This window comes from Staurois parvus, unplaced genomic scaffold, assembly GCF_062004578.1.
Source record: "Staurois parvus isolate SC_StPar_1 unplaced genomic scaffold, SC_StPar_1.0 ptg000534l, whole genome shotgun sequence".
NCBI lineage: Eukaryota > Metazoa > Chordata > Amphibia > Anura > Ranidae > Staurois > Staurois parvus.
The window spans coordinates 780,359-797,134 of NW_028318330.1; the positions used below are offsets into that span (position 1 = coordinate 780,359).

Sequence of the window (16,776 nt, forward strand, 5' to 3'; positions counted from 1 at the left end):
GGAGGGATATGTCTGTAGTGTCTCAGACCCAAGTCACTGAGTGCAGTCTCAGGAGATGGGAGGCAGCGGTGTGGGACCTACATAGTTACATAGTTAGTCTGGCTGAAAAAAGACATTCCATCTAGTTGTACCAATAAAAATAAAAGTTATAATCCGACACCCACAGCTGATCCACCAGAAGGCAAAAACCCAGCAAAGCACGATCCAATCTGCTCCTGCAGGGGAAAAAAATCCTTCCTGACCCCCCGAGAGGCAATCGGATATTCCCTGGATCAACTTTCCCTATAAATGTTATATCCAGTTATATTCTGTGTATCCAAGAAAGAATCCAGGACTTTCCTACAGCAACCCCCCCTTATGTATTATACATGGAGATCATATCCCCCCTTATGTATTATACATGGAGATCATATCCCCCCCTTATGTATTATACATGGAGATCATATCCCCCTTATGTATTATACATGGAGAGCGTATCCCCCCCTTATGTATTATACATGGAGATCATATCCCCCCTTATGTATTATACATGGAGATCATATCCCCCCTTATGTATTATACATGGAGATCATATCCCCCCTTATGTATTATACATGGAGATCATATCCACTTTATGTATTATACATGGAGATCATATCCCCCCTTATGTATTATACATGGAGATCATATCCCCCCTTATGTATTATACATGGAGATCATATCCCCCCCTTATGTATTATACATGGAGATCATATCCCCCCCTTATGTATTATACATGGAGATCATATCCCCCTTATGTATTATACATGGAGATCATATCCCCCTTATGTATTATACATGGAGATCATATCCCCCCTTATGTATTATACATGGAGATCATATCCCCCCTTATGTATTATACATGGAGATCATATCCCCCCCTTATGTATTATACATGGAGATCATATCCCCCCCTTATGTATTATACATGGAGATCATATCCCCCTTATGTATTATACATGGAGATCATATCCCCCCTTATGTATTATACATGGAGATCATATCCCCCCTTATGTATTATACATGGAGATCATATCCCCCCTTATGTATTATATATGGAGATCATATCCCCCCTTATGTATTATACATGGAGATCATATCCCCCCCTTATGTATTATACATGGAGATCATATCCCCCCTTATGTATTATACATGGAGATCATACCCCCCCTTATGTATTATACATGGAGAGCATATCCCCCTTATGTATTTTACATGGAGATCATATCCCCTCTTATGTATTATACATGGAGATCATATCCCCCCTTATGTATTATACATGGAGATCATATCCCCCCCCCCTTATGTATTATACATGGAGAGTGTATCCCCCCCTTATGTATTATACATGGAGATCATATCCCCCTTATGTATAATACATGGTGATCATATCCCCCCTTATGTATTATACATGGAGATCATATCCCCCCTTATGTATTATACATGGAGATCATATCCCCCCTTATGTATTATACATGGAGATCATATCCCCCCTTATGTATAATACATTGAGATCATATCCCCCCTTATGTATTATACATGGAGATCATATCCCCCCTTATGTATTATACATGGAGATCATTTCCCCCCCTTATGTATGATACATGGAGATCATATCCCCCTTATGTATTATACAGGGAGATCATATCCCCCTTATGTATTATACATGGAGATCATATCCCCCTTATGTATTATACATGGAGATCATATCCCCCCTTATGTAGTATACATGGTGATCATATCCCCCCTTATGTATTATACATGGAGAAGATATCCCCCCTTATGTATTATATATGGAGATCTTATCCCCCCTTATGTATTATACATGGAGATCATATCCCCCCTTATGTATTATACCTGGAGATCATATCCCCCCTTATGTATTATACATGGAGATTAGAGATGAGCGAAGAAATGAAAAATTCGATTCGACTGATTCGGCGAATTCGTGGACAATATTCGATTCGAGTCGAATAAATTCGCTGTGAATTTAACTTAAAAAAGGGTGTTTCTAGGCTTCAGAGAGACTTAATATTAGTGCAGAACACTGTACCTTTAATTTAAATGCCCTTGGAGTCTGCTGGGGAAGAGAAATAATACTGTCAGTCAGTATGACATGCAGATGAGTGCCGTCGATCTTAGAATCACCGCACACTTCACTCATTTGGGCAGTCACGGGGCCAAAACCAGAGTGTGGAGCCACAGTGTGGCGGTGGAGGCAGCAGCAATGGGAGGCCATACAGCACCCTATGACAAAAATGGAAACCACCAGCAGTGTGAGGAGACCTGAAAGTGGCACATGGCAGAGTGTGGCGATAGAGACAGCAGCAATGGGAGGCCGTACAGGGACCCATGACACACTCTGGACCTGGCAGCAGCATGAGGAGGCGGTACAGGGGCCCATGACAGATTACGGGCCTGGCAGCAGCATGAGGAGTCGGTACAGGGGCCCATGGCAGATTACGGGCCTGGCAGCAGCAATGGGAGGCCGTACAGGGACCCATGACACACTCTGGACCTGGCAGCAGCATGGGGAGGCGGTACAGGGGCCCATGACAGATTACGGGCCTGGCAGCAGCATGAGGAGTCGGTACGGGGGCCCATGACACACTCTGGACCTGGCAGCAGCATGAGGAGGCGGTACAGGGGCGCATGACAGATTACGAGCCTGGCAGCAGCAACTTGGACAGGAGGACGTTCAGCTTCTGCACCGTCGGGTGCGTGCTCGCAAACTGTTGTCTCTTGGAAACGGATTCCAAGAAAGACTGCTGACGGAATCCGTGAAGAGGAGTAGCAGGAGAAGGAGCATCTGAACGAGCGGAATATGCCAACAAGCGACAACAGTGGCCCATGACAGATTACGGGCCTGGCAGCAGCATGAGGAGTCGGTACGGGGGCCCATGGCAGATTACGGGCCTGGCAGCAGCTATGGGAGGCCCGTAATCTGCCAGCACCCTATGACAAAAAATGGAACCCACCAGCAGTGTGAGGAGACCTGAAAGTGGCACATGGCAGAGTGTGGCGATGGAGACAGCAGCAATGGGAGGCCGTACAGGGACCCATGAGAGACTCTGGACCTGGCAGCAGCATGAGGAGGCGGTATAGGGGCCCATGGCAGATTAGGGGCCTGGCAGCAGCTATGGGAGGCCCGTAATCTGCCAGCACCCTATGACAAAAAATGGAACACACCAGCAGTGTGAGGAGACCTGAAAGTGGCACATGGCAGAGTGTGGCGATGGAGGCAGCAGCAATGGGAGGCCGTACAGGGACCCATGAGAGACTCTGGACTTGGCAGCAGCATGAGGAGGCGGTATAGGGGCCCATGGCAGATTAGGGGCCTGGCAGCAGCTATGGGAGGCCCGTAATCTGCCAGCACCCTATGACAAAAAATGGAACACACCAGCAGTGTGAGGAGACCTGAAAGTGGCACATGTTTGGGGCATGATTCATGGCGGATTTAGTCAGTTGTGTCAGGAACTGGTGGTTTGAAATCCAGACTAATCCACGCCTGATTCATTTTCACAAACGTGAGTCTCTCCACACTTTGGGTGGACAGTCGTGTCCTCCGCGGAGTTGCAATACCTCCTGCCGCACTAAACACGCGCTCCGATGCCACGCTACTGGCCGGGCATGACAGCCTTTCAAGGGCAAATTCAGCTAGTTGGGGCCAAAGGTCAAGTTTCGTTGCCCAGTAGTCAAGGGGATTGTCTACCTCGGTTGGCAGGGTGCTGTCCAAGTAGGCCTAAGCCTGTTGTTTGAGGTCCTGCTCCAGGTCCACCTGATGCTGCTGCTGCTGCTGCGGCTGGTTAGTAGTTTCCTCACTGCGCTGGTGAAGAAAGCTACTCATCATCGACTGCAGACTGAGGCAGCCGCTGCTGGTGGAGCTGCCACTGCTCCTACCACCCCACCCCTCCCCTGCTGCCATGGCAGCGGAACACGAGCGCACAGGGCCCACAGTGTCTGAGGATGGACGTTGGCGCAGACAGGCAGAGACCAGCTGACTACATAGGTGTTTTTTATAGTACGTTATTTTGGCCTCCCTCTCAGCAGGTGTGAAAAAGGCCACCATTTTTGAACGGTAGCGAGGGTCCAACAAGGTGGACAGCCAAAAGTCATCCCTCTGTCTGATGGTTATTATTCGGCTGTCGCTACGCAAGCAACCGAGCATGCTATGGGCCATTTGTGCCAAGGAATGCGAGGGACTCCCTGCCTCCATCTCCACAGCATACTGCCACGGTGCGTCTAGGTCCTCTGTCTCCTCTTCCTCCTCCTCTACCAGATGCTCCTGCTCCTCCACTCCTGTCCGCTGAGTGGAAAAACCACCCATTTCACTCAATAATTCCTGAGCACCAATGTCCTCCTCTACCTCCTCCTCTTCTTCCAGTCCTGCCCCCACAGGGGCCATGTGGCGTTGAGATCTGTGCGCCACGTCTACCGCACCCTGACCAGCCATTGTTAACAGCATTTGTTCCAGGACGTGCAACAGAGGAATGACGTCGTTCATCCCATAGTCCTGCCGACTCACGAATAGCGTGGCCTCCTCAAAGGGCCTGAGCAAGCGCAGGTGTCACGCATGAGCTGCCAATGGCTGACATCTAAGTTACACAGGGAGTACCTTTATCTGCTTTTAACATCAGGAAATCTGTGATGGCCTTTTGCTGTTCGTAAAGGCGGTCTAACATATGTAGGGTTGAATTCCACCTTGTTGCAACGTCACAGCATGAGGAGTCGGTATAGGGGCCCATGGCAGATTAGGGGCCTGGCAGCAGTTATGGGAGGCCCATAATCTGCCAGCACCCTATGACAAAAAATGGAACACACCAGCAGTGTGAGGAGACCTGAAAGTGGCACATGGCAGAGTGTGGCGATGGAGACAGCAGCAATGGGAGGCCGTACAGGGACCCATGAGAGACTCTGGACCTGGCAGCAGCATGAGGAGGCGGTATATAGGGGCCTACGGCAGATTAGGGGCCTGGCAGCAGCTATAGGAGGCCCGTAATCTGCCAGCACCCTATGTCAAAAAATTCAACACACCAGCAGTGTGTGAGGAGACCTGAAAGTGGCACATGGCAGAGTGTGGCGATGGAGACAGCAGCAATGGGAGGCCGTACAGGGACCCATGACAGACTCTGGACTTGGCAGCAGCATGAGGAGGCGGTATATAGGGGCTTATGGCAGATTAGGGGCCTGGCAGCAGCTATAGGAGGCCCGTAATCTGCCAGCACCCTATGTCAAAAAATTCAACACACCAGCAGTGTGAGGAGACCTGAAAGTGGCACATGGCAGAGTGTGGCGATGGAGACAGCAGCAATGGGAGGCCGTACAGGGACCCATGACAGACTCTGAACTTGGCAGCAGCATGAGGAGGCGGTATATAGGGGCCCATGGCAGATTAGGGGCCTGGCAGCAGCTATAGGAGGCCCGTAATCTGCCAGCACCCTATGTCAAAAAATTCAACACACCAGCAGTGTGAGGAGACCTGAAAGTGGCACATGGCAGAGTGTGGCGATGGAGACAGCAGCAATGGGAGGCCGTACAGGGACCCATGACAGACTCTGGACTTGGCAGCAGCATGAGGAGGCGGTATATAGGGGCCCATGGCAGATTAGGGGCCTGGCAGCAGCTATGGGAGGCCCGTAATCTGCCAGCACCCTATGTCAAAAAATTCTACACACCAGCAGTGTGTGAGGAGACCTGAAAGTGGCACATGGCAGAGTGTGGCGATGGAGACAGCAGCAATGGGAGGCCGTACAGGGACCCATGACAGACTCTGGACTTGGCAGCAGCATGAGGAGGCGGTATATAGGGGCCCATGGCAGATTAGGGGCCTGGCAGCAGCTATGGGAGGCCCGTAATCTGCCAGCACCCTATGTCAAAAAATTCAACACACCAGCAGTGTGTGAGGAGACCTGAAAGTGGCACATGGCAGAGTGTGGCGATGGAGAAAGCAGCAATGGGAGGCCGTACAGGGACCCATGAGAGACTCTGGACCTGGCAGCAGCATGAGGAGGCGGTATATAGGGGCCTATGGCAGATTAGGGGCCTGGCAGCAGCTATGTGAGGCCCGTAATCTGCCTGCACCCTATGTCAAAAAATTAAACACACCAGCAGTGTGAAGAGACCTGAAAGTGGCACATGGCAGAGTGTGGCGATGGAGACAGCAGCAATGGGAGGCCGTACAGGGACCATGACAGACTCTGGACTTGGCAGCAGCATGAGGAGGCGGTATATAGGGGCCCATGGCAGATTAGGGGCCTGGCAGCAGCTATGTGAGGCCCGTAATCTGCCTGCACCCTATGTCAAAAAATTTAACACACCAGCAGTGTGAAGAGACCTGAAAGTGGCACATGGCAGCAGAGTGTGGCGATGGAGACAGCAGCAATGGGAGGCCGTACAGGGACCATGACAGACTCTGGACTTGGCAGCAGCATGAGGAGGCGGTATATAGGGGCCCATGGCAGATTAGGGGCCTGGCAGCAGCTATGTGAGGCCCGTAATCTGCCTGCACCCTATGTCAAAAAATTAAACACACCAGCAGTGTGAAGAGACCTGAAAGTGGCACATGGCATGAGAGACTCTGGACCTGGCAGCAGCAGGAGGAGGCGGTATAGGGGCCCATGGCTGATTAGGGGCCTGGCAGCAGCTATGTGAGGCCCGTTATCTTGCAGCACCCTATGTCAAAAAATTTAACACACCAGCAGTGTGAAGAGACCTGAAAGTGGCACATGGCAGCAGAGTGTGGCGATGGAGACAGCAGCAATGGGAGGCCGTACAGGGACCCATGAGAGACTCTGGACCTGGCAGCAGCAGGAGGAGGTGGTATATAGGGGCCCATGGCAGATTAGGGGCCTGGCAGCAGCTATGTGAGGCCCGTAATCTGCCTGCACCCTATGTCAAAAAATTTAACACACCAGCAGTGTGAAGAGACCTGAAAGTGGCACATGGCATGAGAGACTCTGGACCTGGCAGCAGCAGGAGGAGGCGGTATAGGGGCCCATGGCTGATTAGGGGCCTGGCAGCAGCTATGTGAGGCCCGTTATCTTGCAGCACCCTATGTCAAAAAATTTAACACACCAGCAGTGTGAAGAGACCTGAAAGTGGCACATGGCAGCAGAGTGTGGCGATGGAGACAGCAGCAATGGGAGGCCGTACAGGGACCCATGAGAGACTCTGGACCTGGCAGCAGCAGGAGGAGGTGGTATATAGGGGCCCATGGCAGATTAGGGGCCTGGCAGCAGCTATGTGAGGCCCGTAATCTGCCTGCACCCTATGTCAAAAAATTTAACACACCAGCAGTGTGAAGAGACCTGAAAGTGGCACATGGCAGCAGAGTGTGGCGATGGAGACAGCAGCAATGGGAGGCCGTACAGGGACCCATGAGAGACTCTGGACCTGGCAGCAGCAGGAGGAGGTGGTATATAGGGGCCTATGGCAGATTAGGGGCCTGGCAGCAGCTATAGGAGGCCCGTAATCTGCCAGCACCCTATGTCAAAAAATTCAACACACCAGCAGTGTGAGGAGACCTGAAAGTGGCACATGTTTGAGGCATGATTCATGGCGGATTTAGTCAGTTGTGTCAGGAACTGGTGGTTTGAAATCCAGACTAATCCACGCCTGATTCATTTTCACAAACGTGAGTCTCTCCACACTTTGGGTGGACAGTCGTGTCCTCCGCGGAGTTACAATACCTCCTGCCGCACTAAACACGCGCTCCGATGCCACGCTACTGGCCGGGCATGACAGCCTTTCAAGGGCAAATTCAGCTAGTTGGGGCCAAAGGTCAAGTTTCGTTGCCCAGTAGTCAAGGGGATTGTCTACCTCGGTTGGCAGGGTGCTGTCCAAGTAGGCCCAAGCCTGTTGTTTGAGCTCCTGCTCCAGGTCCACCTGATGCTGCTGCTGCTGCTGCGGCTGGTTAGTAGTTTCCTCACTGCGCTGGTGAAGAAAGCTACTCATCATCGACTGCAGACTGAGGCAGCCGCTGCTGGTGGAGCTGCCACTGCTCCTACCACCCCACCCCTCCCCTGCTGCCATGCCAGCGGAACGCGAGCGCACAGGGCCCACAGTGTCTGAGGATGGACGATGGCGCACAAAGGCAGAGACCAACTGACTACATAGGTGGTTTTTATAGTACGTAATTTTGGCCTCCCTCTCAGCAGGTGTGAAAAAGGCCACCATTTTGGACCGGTAGCGAGGGTCCAACAAGGTGGACAGCCAAAAGTCATCCCTCTGTCTGATGGTTATTATTCGGCTGTCGCTACGCAAGCAACCGAGCATGCTATGGGCCATTTGTGCCAAGGAATGCGAGGGACTCCCTGCCTCCATCTCCACAGCATACTGCCACGGTGCGTCTGGGTCCTCTGTCTCCTCCTCCTCCTCCTCTACCAGATGCTCCTGCTCCTCCACTCCTGTCCGCTGAGTGGAAAAACCACCCATTTCACTCAATAATTCCTGAGCACAAATGTCCTCCTCTACCTCCTCCTCTTCTTCCTGTCCTGCCCCCACAGGGGTCATGTGGCGTTGAGATCTGTGCGCCACGTCTACCGCACCCTGACCAGCCATTGTTAACAGCATTTGTTCCAGGACGTGCAACAGAGGAATGACGTCGTTCATCCCATAGTCCTGCCGACTCACGAATAGCGTGGCCTCCTCAAAGGGCCTGAGCAAGCGGCAGGTGTCACGCATGAGCTGCCAATGGCTGACATCTAAGTTACACAGGGGAGTACCTTTATCCGCTTGTAACATCAGGAAATCGGTGATGGCCTTTCGCTGCTCGTAAAGGCGGTCTAACATGTGTAGGGTTGAATTCCACCTTGTTGCAACGTCGCAGATCAGGCGATGCTGTGGAATTCCGTTCTGCCGCTGCAGCTCAATGAGGGTGTTCTTTGCGGTGTAGGAATGGCTGAAATGCATGCACAGTTTACGTGACATTTTAAGGATGTCTTGCAGTGGGATGGTGGATTTTAGGAACCGCTTGACAACCAGATTGAACACGTGAGCCATGCATGGCGCATGGCACAACCTTCCTTGACGCAGAGCAGACACCATGTTCTTTCCGTTGTCAGTCAACATGGTTCCGATTTTTAGTTTGCGCGGAGACAGCCATCTGTCGATTTCTCTGTTCATTACACTCAGCAGTTCCTCCCCTGTGTGACTACGTTCGCCAAGGCATACCAGGTGCAGCACAGCGTGACACCGTTGCGCCCTGCACATGTGATATGCCGGTCGGGTAATGGGACTTGGCACGGGGGTGGCGGCTGAGGACACGGCGGAAAAAGAGGTGGTAGAGGCGGACATGCTTGCTGGACCAAGGACGTGCAAACGTGGAGGCAAAAGCGTCGTGACCTGTCCAAGTTGCTGGTGCGGCTGTGCCGGCACCACGTTCACCCAGTGGGCCGTAAATGACATGTACTGTCCCTGACCGTAGTTACAGCTCCACACGTCGGCGCTGCCGTGCACTTTGGCAGAGACCGACATGCTCAAAGACTGGCCCACCATCTCTTCTACATGTGAATGCAGGGCTGGCACTGCCTTTTGGGCAAAGAAATGACGGCTTGGCACTCTCCACCGCGGCGCGGCACAAGCCATCATTTCTCGGAAAGGTGCTGAGTCCACCAGTTGGAAAGGGAGGGACTGCAGCACCAGCAACTTGGACAGGAGGACGTTCAGCTTTTGCACCGTCGGGTGCGTGCTCGCAAACTGTTGTCTCTTGGATACGGATTCCAAGAAAGACTGTTGACGGAATCCGAGAAGAGGAGTAGCAGGAGAAGGAGCATCTGAACGAGCGGAAGATGCCAATGAGCGACAACTCCCCTCAGCAGAGGTGTTGGAGCCTTGACTGGCTGATAGAGGGCGATTGACGACGTCGGGTGACGGAGCAAGTAACGGAGCGGGTGATGGAGCGGGGGCTGGGGCAGGCAGAACCGCCGTATGTTTATCACGGTTTTCCCAGGCCACCGAATGGTGACGCTGCATATGCTGACGCAACGCTGTAGTCCCAACATGGGCCCCCTGGCCACGCTTGCATTTCTGGCCACATAGTCGACATACGGCTACATTTACTTCCTCGGGCGGCTTGAGGAAAAATTGCCACACCACCGAGTAGGAAACTTTGCCCCCGCTACTCTTCACTGGCTGACTGCTACTTCCTCCGTGCGCACCGGCACCACTACTGGCCGTGGTGGTAGGCTGCAGTGGAGCTGGTGCTCTACTCCGTGGACGTTTGGCTCCACTGACACTGATGCGACCCTGCTGCTGTCTCCTGGGCAACCCACCGACTGTTTTGCTCGCTGCCAAGCTGCCACCCTCTTCTCCTGATGATGCGGAAGAAATTGCCTGATGACGACGAGGCTGCCAAGTGCGATCAACCTCCTCATCATCAAGTAGGGTCTCCGCCTCACTACTAGCCCCCTCGGCTGCGTCTGGGTCAGGAGACAGACCTGTCTCTAGACCGGCTACCGAGCCACTCTCCTCGCCAGTACTTGTTCGCTTGGCTGCTGAAAAGGCCGATGTCTCCCCCCGTTCCTGACCGCCCTCTGTTAGCTCTTCCTCACTGTACAGTGGGGCTGAGCCCACAGCATGCGATACTTCGCTTGGTGAGGGAACAGCAAAGGACAGGGGCAGGTAGAGGACACGTGATTTCAGTGGGCTTGGTCCCGGGCCATGCCAACTAACGGTTGTGTCTGACGTACCCACCGACCGTTGGCTGTAGGTGTCAGAGGTGACCTGGGAAGAGGAAGACGACCGAGCCAACCAATCAATGACGGCAGGGTTGTCGGTGGAGACACGACCGCTGGATGACACCGGGAGCACTGGCCTCTGGCTGCGAATACTGCTGCCTCGACCCCTTCCTCTGCTGCCACGTCTGCTCGCTCCTAAAACATTGCCTCCTCTGCCACTCCTCTGCATGTTGTCTGACATACTATTTAATTCAACGATTAGGTGTCCCTGAGTAACAATTCTCTGGCACTCAGTAACAATTCTGTCTGTCCCTGAGTATGAATTCTGTGGCCCTGAGTAACAATTCTGTGTCTGTGCGAGTAACAATTCTGTGTCTGTGCGAGTAACAATTCTGTGTCTGTGCAAGTAACAATTTTGTGTCTGTGCGAGTAACAATTCTCTGGCACTCAGTAACAATTCTGTCTGTCCCTGAGTAACAATTCTCTGGCACTCAGTAACAATTCTGTCTGTCCCTGAGTAACAATTCTCTGGCACTCAGTAACAATTCTGTCTGTCCCTGAGTAACAATTCTCTGGCACTCAGTAACAATTCTGTCTGTCCCTGAGTATGAATTCTGTGGCCCTGAGTAACAATTCTGTGTCTGCGCGAGTAACAATTCTGTGTCTGTGCAAGTAACAATTTTGTGTCTGTGCAAGTAACAATTTTGTGTCTGTGCGAGTAACAATTCTCTGGCACTCAGTAACAATTCTGTCTGTCCCTGAGTAACAATTCTCTGGCACTCAGTAACAATTCTGTCTGTCCCTGAGTAACAATTCTCTGGCACTCAGTAACAATTCTGTCTGTCCCTGAGTAACAATTCTCTGGCACTCAGTAACAATTGTGTGTCTGTGCAAGTAACAATTCTGTGTCTGTGCAAGTAACAATTTTGTGTCTGTGAGAGTAACAATTCTCTGGCACTCAGTAACAATTCTGTCTGTCCCTGAGTAACAATTCTCTGGCACTCAGTAACAATTCTGTCTGTCCCTGAGTATGAATTCTGTGGCCCTGAGTAACAATTCTGTCTCTGTGCGAGTAACAATTCTGTGTCTGTGCAAGTAACAATTTTGTGTCTGTGAGAGTAACAATTCTCTGGCACTCAGTAACAATTCTGTCTGTCCCTGAGTAACAATTCTCTGGCACTCAGTAACAATTCTGTCTTCCCTGAGTAACAATTCTCTGGCACTCAGTAACAATTCTGTCTGTCCCTGAGTATGAATTCTGTGGCCCTGAGTAACAATTCTGTCTCTGTGCGAGTAACAATTCTGTGTCTGTGCAAGTAACAATTTTGTGTCTGTGAGAGTAACAATTCTCTGGCACTCAGTAACAATTCTGTCTGTCCCTGAGTAACAATTCTCTGGCACTCAGTAACAATTCTGTCTGTCCCTGAGTATGAATTCTGTGGCCCTGAGTAACAATTGTGTGTCTGTGCAAGTAACAATTCTGTGTCTGTGCAAGTAACAATTTTGTGTCTGTGAGAGTAACAATTCTCTGGCACTCAGTAACAATTCTGTCTGTCCCTGAGTAACAATTCTCTGGCACTCAGTAACAATTCTGTCTGTCCCTGAGTAACAATTCTGTCTGTCCCTGAGTATGAATTCTGTGGCCCTGAGTAAGAATTCTCTGGCACTCAGTAACAATTCTGTCTGTCCCTGAGTATGAATTCTGTGGCCCTGAGTAACAATTGTGTGTCTGTGCAAGTAACAATTCTGTGTCTGTGCAAGTAACAATTTTGTGTCTGTGAGAGTAACAATTCTCTGGCACTCAGTAACAATTCTGTCTGTCCCTGAGTAACAATTCTCTGGCACTCAGTAACAATTCTGTCTGTCCCTGAGTATGAATTCTGTGGCCCTGAGTAACAATTCTGTCTCTGTGCGAGTAACAATTCTGTGTCTGTGCAAGTAACAATTTTGTGTCTGTGAGAGTAACAATTCTCTGGCACTCAGTAACAATTCTGTCTGTCCCTGAGTAAGAATTCTCTGGCACTCAGTAACAATTCTGTCTGTCCCTGAGTAACAATTCTCTGGCACTCAGTAACAATTCTGTCTGTCCCTGAGTAACAATTCTGTCTGTCCCTGAGTATGAATTCTGTGGCCCTGAGTAAGAATTCTCTGGCACTCAGTAACAATTCTGTCTGTCCCTGAGTATGAATTCTGTGGCCCTGAGTAACAATTGTGTGTCTGTGCAAGTAACAATTCTGTGTCTGTGCAAGTAACAATTTTGTGTCTGTGAGAGTAACAATTCTCTGGCACTCAGTAACAATTCTGTCTGTCCCTGAGTAACAATTCTCTGGCACTCAGTAACAATTCTGTCTGTCCCTGAGTAACAATTCTCTGGCACTCAGTAACAATTCTGTCTGTCCCTGAGTAACAATTCTCTGGCACTCAGTAACAATTCTGTCTGTCCCTGAGTAACAATTCTGTCTGTCCCTGAGAATGAATTCTGTGGCCCTGAGTAAGAATTCTCTGGCACTCAGTAACAATTCTGTCTGTCCCTGAGTAACAATTCTCTGGCACTCAGTAACAATTCTGTCTGTCCCTGAGTATGAATTCTGTGGCCCTGAGTAACAATTGTGTGTCTGTGCAAGTAACAATTCTGTGTCTGTGCAAGTAACAATTTTGTGTCTGTGAGAGTAACAATTCTCTGGCACTCAGTAACAATTCTGTCTGTCCCTGAGTAACAATTCTCTGGCACTCAGTAACAATTCTGTCTGTCCCTGAGTAACAATTCTGTCTGTCCCTGAGTATGAATTCTGTGGCCCTGAGTAAGAATTCTCTGGCACTCAGTAACAATTCTGTCTGTCCCTGAGTATGAATTCTGTGGCCCTGAGTAACAATTGTGTGTCTGTGCAAGTAACAATTCTGTGTCTGTGCAAGTAACAATTTTGTGTCTGTGAGAGTAACAATTCTCTGGCACTCAGTAACAATTCTGTCTGTCCCTGAGTAACAATTCTCTGGCACTCAGTAACAATTCTGTCTGTCCCTGAGTATGAATTCTGTGGCCCTGAGTAACAATTCTGTCTCTGTGCGAGTAACAATTCTGTGTCTGTGCAAGTAACAATTTTGTGTCTGTGAGAGTAACAATTCTCTGGCACTCAGTAACAATTCTGTCTGTCCCTGAGTAAGAATTCTCTGGCACTCAGTAACAATTCTGTCTGTCCCTGAGTAACAATTCTCTGGCACTCAGTAACAATTCTGTCTGTCCCTGAGTAACAATTCTGTCTGTCCCTGAGTATGAATTCTGTGGCCCTGAGTAAGAATTCTCTGGCACTCAGTAACAATTCTGTCTGTCCCTGAGTATGAATTCTGTGGCCCTGAGTAACAATTGTGTGTCTGTGCAAGTAACAATTCTGTGTCTGTGCAAGTAACAATTTTGTGTCTGTGAGAGTAACAATTCTCTGGCACTCAGTAACAATTCTGTCTGTCCCTGAGTAACAATTCTCTGGCACTCAGTAACAATTCTGTCTGTCCCTGAGTAACAATTCTCTGGCACTCAGTAACAATTCTGTCTGTCCCTGAGTAACAATTCTCTGGCACTCAGTAACAATTCTGTCTGTCCCTGAGTAACAATTCTGTCTGTCCCTGAGAATGAATTCTGTGGCCCTGAGTAAGAATTCTCTGGCACTCAGTAACAATTCTGTCTGTCCCTGAGTAAGAATTCTCTGGCACTCAGTAACAATTCTGTCTGTCCCTGAGTAACAATTCTCTGGCACTCAGTAACAATTCTGTCTGTCCCTGAGTAAAAATTCTGTGGCCCTAATAACGTTTCTGTGGCCCTAAGTAACAATTCTCTGGCACTGAGTAACAATTCTGTCTGTCCCTGAGTATGAATTCTGTGGCCCTAACTAGCGTTTCTTTGTCCCTAAATAACGATTCTGTGGCCCTCATTAACAAGTCTGTGTCCCTGAGTAATGGTTCTCTGTCCCTAAGTAACTTCTCTCTGTCCCCAATTCTCGTTTCTGTGGCCCTAACTCTGTCCCTGTCCCTAGTACAGAGCGGTCTGCCTCTGTTCAATGACTGCAGGCAAATGAAGATTTCCAAAATGGCCGCTATATATACCTCGACCATTACACAGTGCTGGCTGGCTGGCTGCTGATTGGCTGATGCGATCACATGTCGTTGAGGAATGCATTATGGGGCAGCGCGCCTTGTCTGCGCGCCTTCCCCGACATCCCCGCTCCGTCGCCGCACATGTCAGCCGCCATTTTCGGAAAAATTTCGATTCGCGCGTCCGAATTAGGCTGTTTTTCGGATTCGGCACGAATCGAAATTTTTCCGATATTCGACTCGAATTCCACTTCGGATACTTCGATTCGCTCATCTCTAATGGAGATCATATCCCCCTTATGTATTATACATGGAGATCATATCCCCCCTTATGTATTATACATGGAGATCATATCCCCCCCTTATGTATTATATATGGAGATCATATCCCCCTTACGTATTATACATGGAGATCATATCCCCCCTTACATATTATACATGGAGATCATATCCCCCCTTACGTATTATACATGGAGATCATATCCCCCTTATGTATTATACATGGAGATCATATCCCCCCCTTATGTATTATACATGGTGATCATATCCCCCTTATGTATTATACATGGAGATCATATCCCCCTTTATGTATTATACATGGAGATCATATCCCCCTTATGTATTATATATGGAGATCATATCCCCCCTTATGTATTATACATGGAGATCATATCCCCCTTATGTATTATACATGGAGATCATATCCCCCCTTATGTATTATGCCTGGAGATCATATCCCCCCTTATGTGTTATACATGGAGATCATATCCCCCTTATGTATTATACATGGAGATCATATCCCCCCTTATGTATTATGCCTGGAGATCATATCCCCCCTTATGTATTATACATGGAGATCATATCCCTCTTATGTATTATACATGGAGATCATATCCCCCCTTATGTATTATACATGGAGATCATATCCCCCCTTATGTATTATACATGGAGATCATATCCCCCTTATGTATTGTACATGGAGATCATATCCCCCCTTATTTATTATACATGGAGATCATATCCCCCCTTATGTATTATACATGGAGATCATATCCCCCCTTATGTATTATACATGGAGATCATATCCCCCTTATGTATTATACATGGAGATCATATCCCCCCTTATGTATTATACATGGAGATCATATCCCCCCTTATGTATTATACATGGAGATCATATCCCCCCTTATGTATTATACATGGAGATCACATCCCCCCTTATATATTATACATGGAGATCATATCCCCCCTTATGTATTATACATGGAAATCATATCCCCCCTTATGTATTATACATGGAGATCATATCCCCCCTTATGTATTATACATGGTGATCATATCCCCCCTTATGTATTATACATGGAGATCATATCCCCCCTTATGTATTATACATGGAGATCATATCCCCCTTATGTATTACACATGGAGATCATATCCCCCCTTATGTATTATACATGGAGATCATATCCCCCTTATGTATAATACATGGTGATCATATCCCCCCTTATGTATTATACATGGAGATCATATCCCCCCTTATGTATTATACATGGAGATCATATCCCCCCTTATGTATTATACATGGAGATCATATCCCCCTTATGTACAATACATTGAGATCATATCCCCCCTTATGTATTATACATGGAGATCATATCCCCCCCTTATGTATTATACATGGAGATCATATCCCCCCTTATGTATTATACATGGAGATCATATCCCCCCCTTATGTATTATACATGGAGATCATATCCCCCCTTATGTATTATACATGGAGATCATATCCCCCTTATGTATTATACATGGAGATCATATCCCCCCTTATGTATAATACATTGAGATCATATCCCCCCTTATGTATTATACATGGAGATCATATCCCCCCTTATGTATTATACATGGAGATCATATCCCCCCTTATGTATTATACATGGAGATCATATCCCCCTTATGTATTATACATGGAGATCATATCCCCCCTTATGTATTATACATG

At 48.8% G+C, this 16,776-nt stretch overlaps 1 protein-coding gene across 1 annotated transcript in view; it reads left to right on the forward strand.

Moving 5' to 3' along the window:
• Positions 1-16,776, forward strand: part of LOC149451527 (uncharacterized) — a 103,592-nt gene that overhangs the window by 32,179 nt on the left and 54,637 nt on the right.